Here is an 11540-nt window from a genome sequence, read left to right on the forward strand (position 1 = left end):
TGTGATTTCTTAGTTTTTTATTGTAAATAAATTTGCAAAAAATAAATAAATAAATAAAAAATACATTTTTTATGTTGTCATTATGGGATGTTGTGAGCAGATGTTTGAGGGGAAAAATTATTTTAACCCATTTTGGAATAAGGCTGTAACATAACAAAATGTGGAAAAAGTGACGCGCAGTGAATACCTTCCAGATGCACGATAGATAGATAGATAGATAGATAGATAGATAGATAGATAGATAGATAGATAGATAGATAGATAGATAGATAGATAGATAGATAGATAGATAGATAGATAGATAGATAGATAGATAGATTGATTGATTGATTGATTGATTGATCTCAGTTTAACAAAAACCTGATAATTTTGTCGGTTTATAGCCACCGTGTGATTCAGCTCTGTTGATCTATTGTTATTGTTGTTGTGTCAGTGGGTTTCATTATAGTAACAGCTGAGAATAATATGCTTTAGGGACGAGTGAAAATCCTCTCAATCTGCCACTTTAAAGAAAGAAGAGTAAAAGATGAAAATGTGAGATTAATCTCCAGTTTACAAATGTTATACCAACTCAGAGACGCCACTTCTGCTTTCAGAAGGCAATGATGCCCTCTAGTGAGTAACACAGCAAACTATCTTATGACCCATTAGATCCACTTTACTTGGTGCATTGGCCCTGTTTACAAACCACTGATTTCTCTAACAGTGAAACATCATTGGACACAGTGATTGCCATCAATTACATGAAGGTAAATGATCTTCAATGAAGGAAATTTTCCCATTATATTGCGTGTTGAGTCATGGACCTCAATTAATCATGAAAACAGTCATGATGACTGATTACTGCCTATAAACCATGCACAGATATCTACAACAGGATCACTTTTATTGTCAAAAAATCAATCACTGCTCTTCGTTGAAGTGTCACATTCGTGGGCTAAAATTAAATGCAGACATACCACATTATATCAATTTTGCAGCCAATGGTTATATCTAAACATTTATTAAAGGCCGTGTCAGAAACACTGCGCATCAAGACTAGGCTTGTTCAGTCATCTCTGAGTCCCTATCCCATCCTGGAATCAAACAAGACACAATCTTCCTCACTACCAAGAGTTTGCTATGACAATTAAGTACCATAAGGAGAAGAATTATGTGATTTCAGTTCAATTTATTTTATTTGTATAGTGCCAAATCACGAGTAAGATCTAACCATACCAACCCCTAGATCAAGCACACAGGCGACAGTAGTAAGGAAAAACTCCCTCTGAACATATTGAGGAAGAAACCTCAAGCAGACCAGACTCAGAGGGGTGACCCAGTGCTTAGGCCATTCTAACAGTTAGAAGGTTTTTGTAAGTTTTACAAGAATTTCTTAACAAACAGAAGAAATGTAAAACAGAAACAGAAAAAAACAGAAGATCAACAAAAACAGTTCTTAATTGAAAGTAAAAAGCAGTCCATTTTGGGACTTCAATCTTAGTGCGTCCAATTCCACAACACATGGGGCTTTCAATGCCAGTAGGGTCTCCAGTCATTGGAGCAACAGGTAGGGTATCCTGAGGTCAGCCTGGCACCCTGGGATGCCAGGCCAGCATCTATTGAAGATCTCTGCAGTGCCCATGGCAGAGCTCATTCCAAACACAGACTGCAGTGTGCTGCATCAGCTTCAGGCATGGCATCTTGTGGTCAGTCCGCCATCTTGTGGTCTGTAGCCATCAATCCTGCATTCGACGCTGTCCGCACCTCTGGCAGAGAGAAAAACAGCAGAATCAGTCAGCTGGAAAACTACCATTACGGTATAATTCATCAGCATTAAATTAATAGGAAAGCAGAGACAATTTTTAGGTGATCACCGGCCGCTAGCCCTAAGCTTCATTAAGCTTTGAAATGGCGGCGGCGCAGTGATCGCAGCAGCTAGTCTGGCTGCGGCGCTCTGATTGGTCCGCCATCTTTTATTATGAAATAATGCTGAATTTATGTGGAAATGATTGTTGTACAAAAGCTTCAGATATCTATCGCAGAGATAGATGATGACTGGAGTGAAGTTTGAAGCAGAAACAAGGTGATAATCGGTGAATTGCTGCTGACACTCAAAAATGACACTGCTGATGCTTCGAAATGATGCATGCGCAGGGAAGGCTTGGGTGGACCGATTTTTAGTGGGGGCCATTCGGTCAGCGGCAATGGACTAACCCATCATCTCCCGCCAGGCCTGGTACGGGTATCCACACTCTAGTCTGCATAATAACACAATAATTCAGCTTCAGAAATACTGACAAACTACAATATTTTTATCTATGTTTTATGTACGTCTGTGTCTTCTCGGTAGGAAATGGAATCAAAACAAACAGGTTTAATCCAGTCTGCACGAGTCATTGTTATTCATTTCTTAACGCCTTTAAACCCTGAAAATGTTTGAAAGCTCACAGTCTGTATTCATATACAAATTTCTCCAGTGATTTGAATGGGAGCCCAAGTGGTTCACAGATGCATTGTGTATTGTTGTGCTGTCTTGGTCTGCTGTGCTCCCCCACCCGATTCCTCTTACCTGTCGACAATCACCTGCACCTGTATATAAACACCGGTTCTTCCACTTCACAGATGCCAGAAACTCTGTTTAGCCTGCAGGGTGCCTGGCCTCCATTCATCTCTGCATGAACAATTTTCACTCTTTGGTAATGTCGTCTCTTTGTCTCCTCAGCATTCCAGCCAACTGTCAGCTCTGTCGCTGTCGCCTGGTCCTGTGTCTAGTTTTGGAACTGCCATTGTTCACCATCTGGTTCAGGAACAGCTACCTTCAACTCCAGCTCCAACACGTGTCCCTCTTCTAGTGTCTGCTTCCCTGGCTTGCACATTCTACCATTCCAATTGTTCAGAAATACATTGTTACTACTTTTATTCTGACCTTCTTTCTGCAATTGAATGAATGAATGAACCAACATTCCATAACCATGCATGTCGCTTAAAAATGAACATACGTTTTTGTATCTTTTATTAAAGATGAAAACCTAGTTTAAATATAATAATATGTATATGTTGTGGACATGAACTAGAGAAGCTCTTCAGCATCTCACCATGTCATTTAGGTCCTTCAGACCTTTTTTCAGTAAATGCTTCTGGACAGCATTAGCATGGCTAAAAAACCTCATGCAATTTACACACTGAATAGTCACTGACTCACCTCATGTGCTGTCAAAGTGAGCGCTGCCTCTCACTTTAGCTCCCCAGACTCACCAACTACAGCCCTCTTAACCCCTGCTATTTTAAGCTTTTTTCTTTATTTGCTTCTCACATGCCTGGAAAGTCCTCACTATAATGGCATCTCTAGGGATTTTTTTCTACAGGTGCTATGGCGTAGCTTGGTATTTTTATGAGGGTGCTATGAAATAAGGGCTCGTGTGTTGTAACGGCGCTTTGCTACACCTCTGCCATGTTTACGGGCGCGTGTACTCATAGCCACATTCTGATCTGCGACGGTCACTAATGACATGCAGAATGAACAAAATCACACACAAACTTAGGCGACTGTTCAATACAAATATCGACAGACCTACACAGACAGACCTATAGCCTCAGGGAAAAATGACAACGGTAGGCAGAGAGAAGATCTTTCACCTACCACTGATGTCTTCATAACGGCACAATGCACCTGTTGTGGTTAAGAGCTAAAGCATCAATGATTTGGTTGCTGTCCAGGGCCCATATTCTCTGAGGGTTAATTGCCAGGCGTGTCGGGTCTCTGGTCTGTCCATTTCCACTGCTGTTTCTCAGGTAGTTCTTTAGGCAAGACAGACTTCACTTCTTTCCAGTTCCACACCAGCTTATTTGGACAGCGAAAACTGAACCATTTCAACAACTTCAAAAAGACTACACTTGGCCAAGGTGGTGACCAACTGGTTAGTGCACTTGGTTTCAGTACACTGCTTTAAATCCCACTCCTCCCACATTTCTCCATGTAATGTGGAGTTGTGTCAAGAAGGGCATCCGGTGTAAAAATTGTGCCAAATAACATGCAGGTTGACCTGCTGTGGCAACCCCGAGTGAAAACAAGTGAGCAGCCAAAGGGACTTACAGACTACACTCACTACAGTACAATGATGTCATCGTGGCACCATCGAACATGATGTCGTTGAACATCACGTTACACTCATTTTGTGTAAAACAATCAGTTCTGTTGATCTGTATTTTCTTTTATGAGTGGAATATTTATCTAATCACATAAATCTGAAAATGCTACATTTATCTCTTACTGTGGAAAACTATTCTGGAAAGGATGATGTCATCACCCTGCCTCTGTAACCTCAGTGGCTCATAATGACAGACATCATGTTGTTAACACTGTGATTTTACATATTATTATTATTTCTTCTTGGTGGTGGGACAAAGTGCCATCATCCTCCAGCTCAGGCTGAGAAACACACTCAGAGCAGACAGAAACTGAGGGACACTTGGGAAAAAAACCCTTTACCAAGCAACTTCCATCATAAGGAATTAACACATTTCCAGATGTCATCTTCCAAAACAAGGATGTCGTGGAAAACAGTTTTCAGCTGTGATGATAAATCCAGGCAACAGGTCTGATTAAAAAAAAGGCTTTATTTAATCTGTGTGCCGCCTTGTAAAGTTTTACCTTTCGTCACTACATTGATTAGCGCCACATCTTCTCCATTTTTTGTAGAAGTGTTACTGCACCACATACAGGCCTGACATATGTACTACAGCATTTTTAAGCAGTTTCACAGGATCTGTGAGAACAGAGATATTTCTTGAATGGAACAATTTTGAAAATGACAAAGAAAAAGATTGCATATGGAAAGTTCTGTTTCAGTGTGGACAAGGCCTTAAAACATGGGATGAAATTACATTAAAATAATAAATGAGGTATTATTGTATTGGGGTGCCATGACTAATCCAAGGGGAACTATAGCGCTCCCCTGGAACCCTGGCCGGTTGGCCGGCTATTTGTCAGGCTGTCAGGTCGGTTGTCAGTCCAGGAAGTGTTCAGCATTTGACATTTCCTGCTTCACTGTGAACTTGTCACTGAATTCCCATGAGATTCCACAAGATCTCGTCTATTGTCAATCCAGGAAGTGGACAACATTCATCATTTCTTGTTTCACTGTGGACTCAAAATTAGGTACTTCCTGTTTTGGACACAGTGTACCATGAGCAAGCTTTGCACCGCTGTGCATTGCTATGCTTGTATAATTTCAGTACTTTAGTGGTTAATGTTTTCTGGTGTGTGTGTGTGTGTGGGGGGGGTGATATTATTTTTCCTTTTAATAAAAAAAATATTGGCCACTCAGGGTACCACCAGAGGGAGCTCGCGTATGTTATACAAGGGAAGGTTGAACCCAAAATGCAGGCAGCAATGAGACAAGTGGTAAATAAAAATACAGAAAACAAAACATCTCAGGATCAAAGACCAAACAGAGTCACTAGGACTGAATCTAACATGAGGGATCACACAGAAGCACAACAGAATTAACAGGCTATTTCTGAATATTCATAATTCATAGGAAGCAATGTGAAACAACTGGCAAACCAACAGGGATAGAGATGTGGCTTAATTGCAAAACTAACTGATGAGTAAATGAAAGATGTGTGTGATAAAGGCCAAAGTCAAGTGACAGCAACAAAGGTAGCAAAAACTAATAGCCATCACAAGGTAAACAGAAGATAAAACATAATAATTAACCATCAGAAAAAATGTCAAAAACCACAGAATCAAAAATAAAGATCCAAACACGAAGTAAAAACAATCACGGAACTCAAAAGTGTGAGCAGTGTAACATAAGGAAACACTCAGAAAATAAACATCTACGAGGTCTGCGAGAAAAATAACGTACCTTTTTATTTTTTTCAAAAACTATATGGATTTGAATCACGTGCGATTACATCAGCCAACCTTGAACCCTCGTGCGCATCCATGTTGATAACCATTTGTAAAAACCAGGTGGCTTTTGATGGCTTTCACTAGAGTGAGTATGTGAGAAATTGTTTAACAGCTGGACATGTTCCAACTTGTCCTTAAGGCTTCCAACGGAGGTGTTTTTCCTGTGGCGGCGTGCCGCACCGGCTGCCTGCCAACGCACCAATTCGTCCACACGTCTTTCATTACAAAATCTCCTTTAAACAGTGGAATGTCCGGATAAACTGCTGATCCTGAGCTCTTCTGAAACTTCTCTGTTCTCTCAAGACATCCTGGGTCAACACAGGCTTAAATTTGGAGGTTTTCAGCTCGAAACAGGCTGACGACAGCGCCTCGGAGCGCTGCGCGACATCCCGTTCCGTGGAAAGTCCTTAAAGCGACAGTAACACCCCATAATCTCTCATCAGCCGTTAAAATTTTCTCCCAAAACCAGCTGAATTTCTCGAATGGTGTCCACTTCGATCTGCCTCACAGGTTCTGAAAAAATTTTGATAAAGCAAAGCGCCAGTCTCTCAGCAAGTTGTTAGACAAAGGAATTCCAATGAGAGGGCTGGACCACTCCTCACTCAAAGCCTGCCCACAGGCGAATGACGTAACCGACAGGCGTGAAAAAACTCTCGCATGCCCACGAGGGTTCAAGCTTGTCTGATGTAATCACACATGATTCAAATCCATATGGTTTTTGAAAAAAATAAAAAGGTCCAATACTTTTCTCACAGACCTCGTATATCACCTAACAAGAAAAGCTGAACAAAAACCAAGGAAGTGAAACAGGTCAGCAATGTGGAACTCAGAAGTGCATAACTGGAGGAAAAACTAACGTGAAGACAAACACATGAAAAGGGACCATCATAAATCCAGCTACAAAGATAAATGAACCATATCCAAAAACAAAGTCCAGGAACATAAACATAAAAACAACATAGAACTGAGAAGTGGAAGAGTAACCAAACCAGGTGAACAAAACATGATGAACCAAAGGGACATGTGGAAGACAACACGCAGACCAAGGTGTGAACACAGATGCAGGAGAGAGACCAAGGACAAAGACAAAGGAAGAACCACAAGGAGGAACACACACGGATAACAAACAATGACAGGGAACAGGAGACTAACTCCAAGACACAGACATGAACTCAGGACTGACGGTGTGTGTGGATAAGTTATGTGAGTGCGGGGCATTGATTTTGAGGATGCACAAGCAAATTTCATTGTGCTGCTTTACTGTGCAATGACAATAAAGATGATTCTTATTCTGACTGGGAGCACACACACCCAAAACACCCAGCACTACAGGCATAGATAAATAAAATGTGCAGAAAGTAGGGGTAGAAAAAAGTGGTCACGTTAACTGCATATATAATAATCTTGCTCCCACTAAAATGACTGAGTACAGTATAATAGTCAGCCAGAAAAATCCAAATGAAAGACGCTATATAACTAAAGAAGACATGTGATTAAGAAAATGAAAGCTGAGTAGGAGAATCAAATTATGAAAACAGAAAGCAAAGAAAAGTGACAAATGTGTGTCCTTTCTACTTAATCACAATTTTTACTGCTGCACATTTATGTCCACTGCATTAATAATCTTATCATGTCTTTCTTAATTTTCAGCAAAATCATCAGCACACCAAGGATCTGGGAACAGGTTAAAAAATACATTCATTCATTTGTTTAGTGCTGCTTATCCCGGTCTGGGTCATGGTGACAGTACCGGGAAATAAAATACAGATGCATTCAAATTAACTACTAAATAATATAATAAACTGTTTCCATGAGGGGACACCACAGCAGATGGCCATCTCGGCCTGTCATCTGCATCTTCTTCTTTTACAGAAGTCACACAACTACGCACATGACCTCCCTCCAGGGCCAGTGCTAGACACTGCCCATACCCCCCCACCCCCCCAAAAGAACAATAATTCAGAATTTGTCAGTGCGGTTCTCTTTATTTCCAAAATAAATTAGTGGTCGTACTGTACCGGACCGTTTCAGGCAATGTACCAAAATGCAGGGAGCTGGACACGGGGAGGAGTACAAAGGAAAATATATTTATATATAAACAATAAATAAAAGGTGCCACGCTGGGGTGCCTGCAGTATGGAGAGATGTCCCGCCTCCTGGCGGTGAAAATAGGAAACTCCAGTATCCCAAGCCAGTCTTGAAGGAGAATGATTACTAAAGTTCAAGGACCAGGACCAGGTGGAACGCTCACCTCTGAAAAAAGGAACTATGGTGAATAAAGACACACAGGGTGAGTGAATGCACTCATAATGCTGGAGCCTCAAAATAGTCACAGTTCACAAAAGGCTTAACACAGAATGCTTCAGAGGTGAAGAAATAATGTTCTGTTCTTAAGAAATAAGGTTTACTGTTCAGGAATTGTTCACAGTTCACAAATTGTATTCAGAGGTCAGTGGTCAATTGCTGTGCATTGTGACACAGTTCCAATTAAGCAGGACTTGATACAGCTGGATTCTTAATTGTTTGATATCAGAGTTTATGCAGGTCTTAGGAAGAGTTCTTGGAACAGTTCTTTATCATAGCACAGTCACAGACAGGAAAGAGTGAGAAAGGGGTCCCAGTGAGACGAGGAGGAACTTAACTGGCATGTAGCTCTCTGAGCAGAGACCGAGGAGTTCCAAAGTGACGTAACTGTGCAGGTAGCAAGAACCAGGAGCCAGGGCAGCGTGGGAGCCGCGCAGGAATCGTCTGGAACACCAGGAAAGACAGTTCGCTCTAATACGGGAATTAGAGGGGAGGCCAAGTTACCTGATGTTTAGCTGCAGGAAGCTCTGGCGTCTTAAGCACACAGCAGGAAGATGCGGTCAAGGTCACAGAGAGGCAATCAGGCTTGGTCCGCCTGGTAACAGTCTGGATCATGGATCGTGGCTCTGGAAGAACCTGGAAGGTCTGTAAGAGTCTGGCAAAGTCTGGCAATGCTCACAAGTATCTGGCAACTACTGAACAGAAAATCGGGGTTTAAATAGTATGTCAATAATTAATCACTCATCTGATCCAGGTGTGAACAAAACAGGTGAGTTAAAACCAGGATCTGGGGGAATTAGTTATTATTTTAATAATAATTTATTAATGTTTAGAAAACAGCTGCAAATAAAGAATTTTGCATTAACAATGGCACCAAACATGACAAGAAATAAATATAAAATTTTAAATAAATAAATACCACCACCATTATTTAAAAAAAAACTTGATTTATGCAACCACAGTAGACTGAACATTGCACTGAACTTTATAAATACAGAACAAAGTATTCAAGTATTTAGCCTTGTAAAAATACATGTAAGCGACAATCTGCAAATTTCTTCAGTAAGTAATAAACATATTATGTTCACTGTGGAAATTGTGTGTATAGCTTGGTAAAATATACCATCTAGTAGTTGTTTTAGTTCCCTTTGTTTAAGACAGTAGAAGAAGAATTCAGACAGGAAGTCACTGAAAAACGGTCTCACTGCATTTCATGGCAGCCCCACTTTCCTGGCTCCTTCAGTTTGGTGTTTGTTAAAGCATTGTCTGTAAGTACTTCATAGTAAAAATAATTGGACACCAGTCCTGTGGTTGCATATTTAAGAGTTATACCATTTTTGCCACACTATAAAAGATGTCTAACCGTACGCTAATATTCATGCTAATCGCTAAGCTATATCTCATGGTTATATCTTTGGTAATGTGCTAGCTGCAGCCTGACACTATTGTTTTAGTACAAATATTGATATGCATTTTTTCTGTTTTTTGTTTTTTTTCCTATTGTTACAGTTTCACAAAAAAATAAGATTCAGTAAAATACGTTGAACGTCTCTCAGTCTGTGAAGTTTCTGGATCTGAGTTTAGCTGTTTGTATAGCTAGATCAGTTTCTAGTGAGGCCATTTACAGTGAAAAGACGGCACCACAGCAACCAGCAACACTACAGAAGCCACCACGTGGAGCCACTGCCATTTCAAAGAGCTGAGTAAAGAGTGACCAGGCAGCAGAAATCTGTGCTTCAACACCTCTACACAGGAAACAAACGGACTCAAAATGACTGAAACCAAATCCCAAAACAGTGACATTCGATCAGTCCTTTCACGAAAGTTGTCATTATACGCAAGCTCAAGAGCCAACATTGAACTACTGAGAGCAAAAGCAAAGGCTGAAGCTGCTCAAACAAGAGCCTCCTTTGCACAAAAAGAAATAGAAATCAAAGCTGAACAAGCATATTTACAAGCCACTCTTGATGATCTTAGGCCAGAGCAAGAAAAGGAAGCTGCTATAGCAGAAGCAAATACTTTAGAAGCTGGTCTACTTGAATTGAGCCTTGAAACACGCAGTGAAACTTGTGCGTCTCACACTGATGACAAAAAACAGCACACTGCCCAATATGTTTTAGAACAAGCAGCTGTTACTGCAGCGCAGCAAGACATTCCGGCAAAGACTGAAAATGTTACTTCAGCACCTCCTCTCCAACCTGCTGTAAAGCAAGAAAGCAAACCAAACTATGCATCAAATTACGCTGCCTTTGACAACGGCCTTGATGAACCCCTGTCAACCAGCTTTAAACCACTCACACCTGGGATCGAAACTGTCCCCAAAACATACAATGCTCCTACTGATTATATGCCAACCTATGACCTTGCCAAATACTTCGCACGCAGCTAACTCATAACGACAGGCCTTTCCACCTTTGATGACCATCCTATGAACTACAGGGCGTGGTAATCATCCTTCAAAAGCGCTATAGCAGGTTTAGACCTATCTGAAGGAGAAGAGCTTGATCTGCTAGTATGGTACCTTGGTAAAAACTCAGCCAAACAAGCCAAACAAATGAAAGCAGTCAACATAAGGTGCCCCGAAGCTGGCTTAATGATGACTTGGGAGAAACTTGAGGAAACATACAGAGGCCATAGAACAAGCCCTGTTTGATAAAGTAGAAAGTTTCCCCAAAATTACAAAAATTGAACCTTTTAAACTCCGTGATCTCGCCGATCTGCTGTTGAATAGAGGCTGCCAAACTCGATGGCTATTTACCTGGCTTGTCTTATTTAGACACATCCAGGGGAATCCAACCCATCGTCGACAAACTACCTTACAACATACAGGAGAAGTGGATGGCTTACGGCTCAAAGTATAATCGTGAACATGGCACCAGCTTTCCCCCCTTTCACTGTCTTTTCCAACTTCATACATACTGAAACTAAAACACGAACTGACCCTAGTTTTAACTTGCACAGTTCTAACCAGCCTGCACTGGAGAGGAAACATGGTCCTGAAAGATTTCCAAAAAAAGAGTGCAAACAGATCTATAAAAAGTTTAACAGCTGCTTCCGCTGCTGGTCATCCACTGATCACCTTGCAAAGAACTGTACCACAGAAATTGTATGTACAGAGTGTAATAGCAATACTCACGTTTCAGCTCTCCATCCAGGTGCAGCCCCCTGGGAGTCCAAAGGGTCCCCTCCCCTCACACAGCAAGGCGGGGAGAATGACAAATCAGACACCCAAGAAGTTTCATCGAGCTGCATCAAACTTTGTGAGGAAGGCGTGAGCGCCAGGGAATGTTCAAAGATAAGATAAAACTAGTGAATGTGTACCCTGCTGGCCACAAAG

The 11540-nt window shown here is 41.2% G+C and overlaps 1 long non-coding RNA gene across 1 annotated transcript in view; it reads right to left on the bottom strand.

Moving 5' to 3' along the window:
• Positions 1-6931: 6931 nt before the first annotated feature.
• LOC117502556 overlaps positions 6932-11540 on the bottom strand; it is a 13029-nt gene continuing 8420 nt past the window's right edge. The window contains exons 2-3 of the long non-coding RNA XR_004558354.1: positions 7220-7225; positions 6932-7077 (exon numbers count right to left, since the gene is read on the bottom strand). This is a non-coding gene — a long non-coding RNA (uncharacterized LOC117502556). The remainder of the gene's footprint in view (positions 7078-7219; positions 7226-11540) is intronic.

This window comes from Thalassophryne amazonica, chromosome 2, assembly GCF_902500255.1.
Source record: "Thalassophryne amazonica chromosome 2, fThaAma1.1, whole genome shotgun sequence".
NCBI lineage: Eukaryota > Metazoa > Chordata > Actinopteri > Batrachoidiformes > Batrachoididae > Thalassophryne > Thalassophryne amazonica.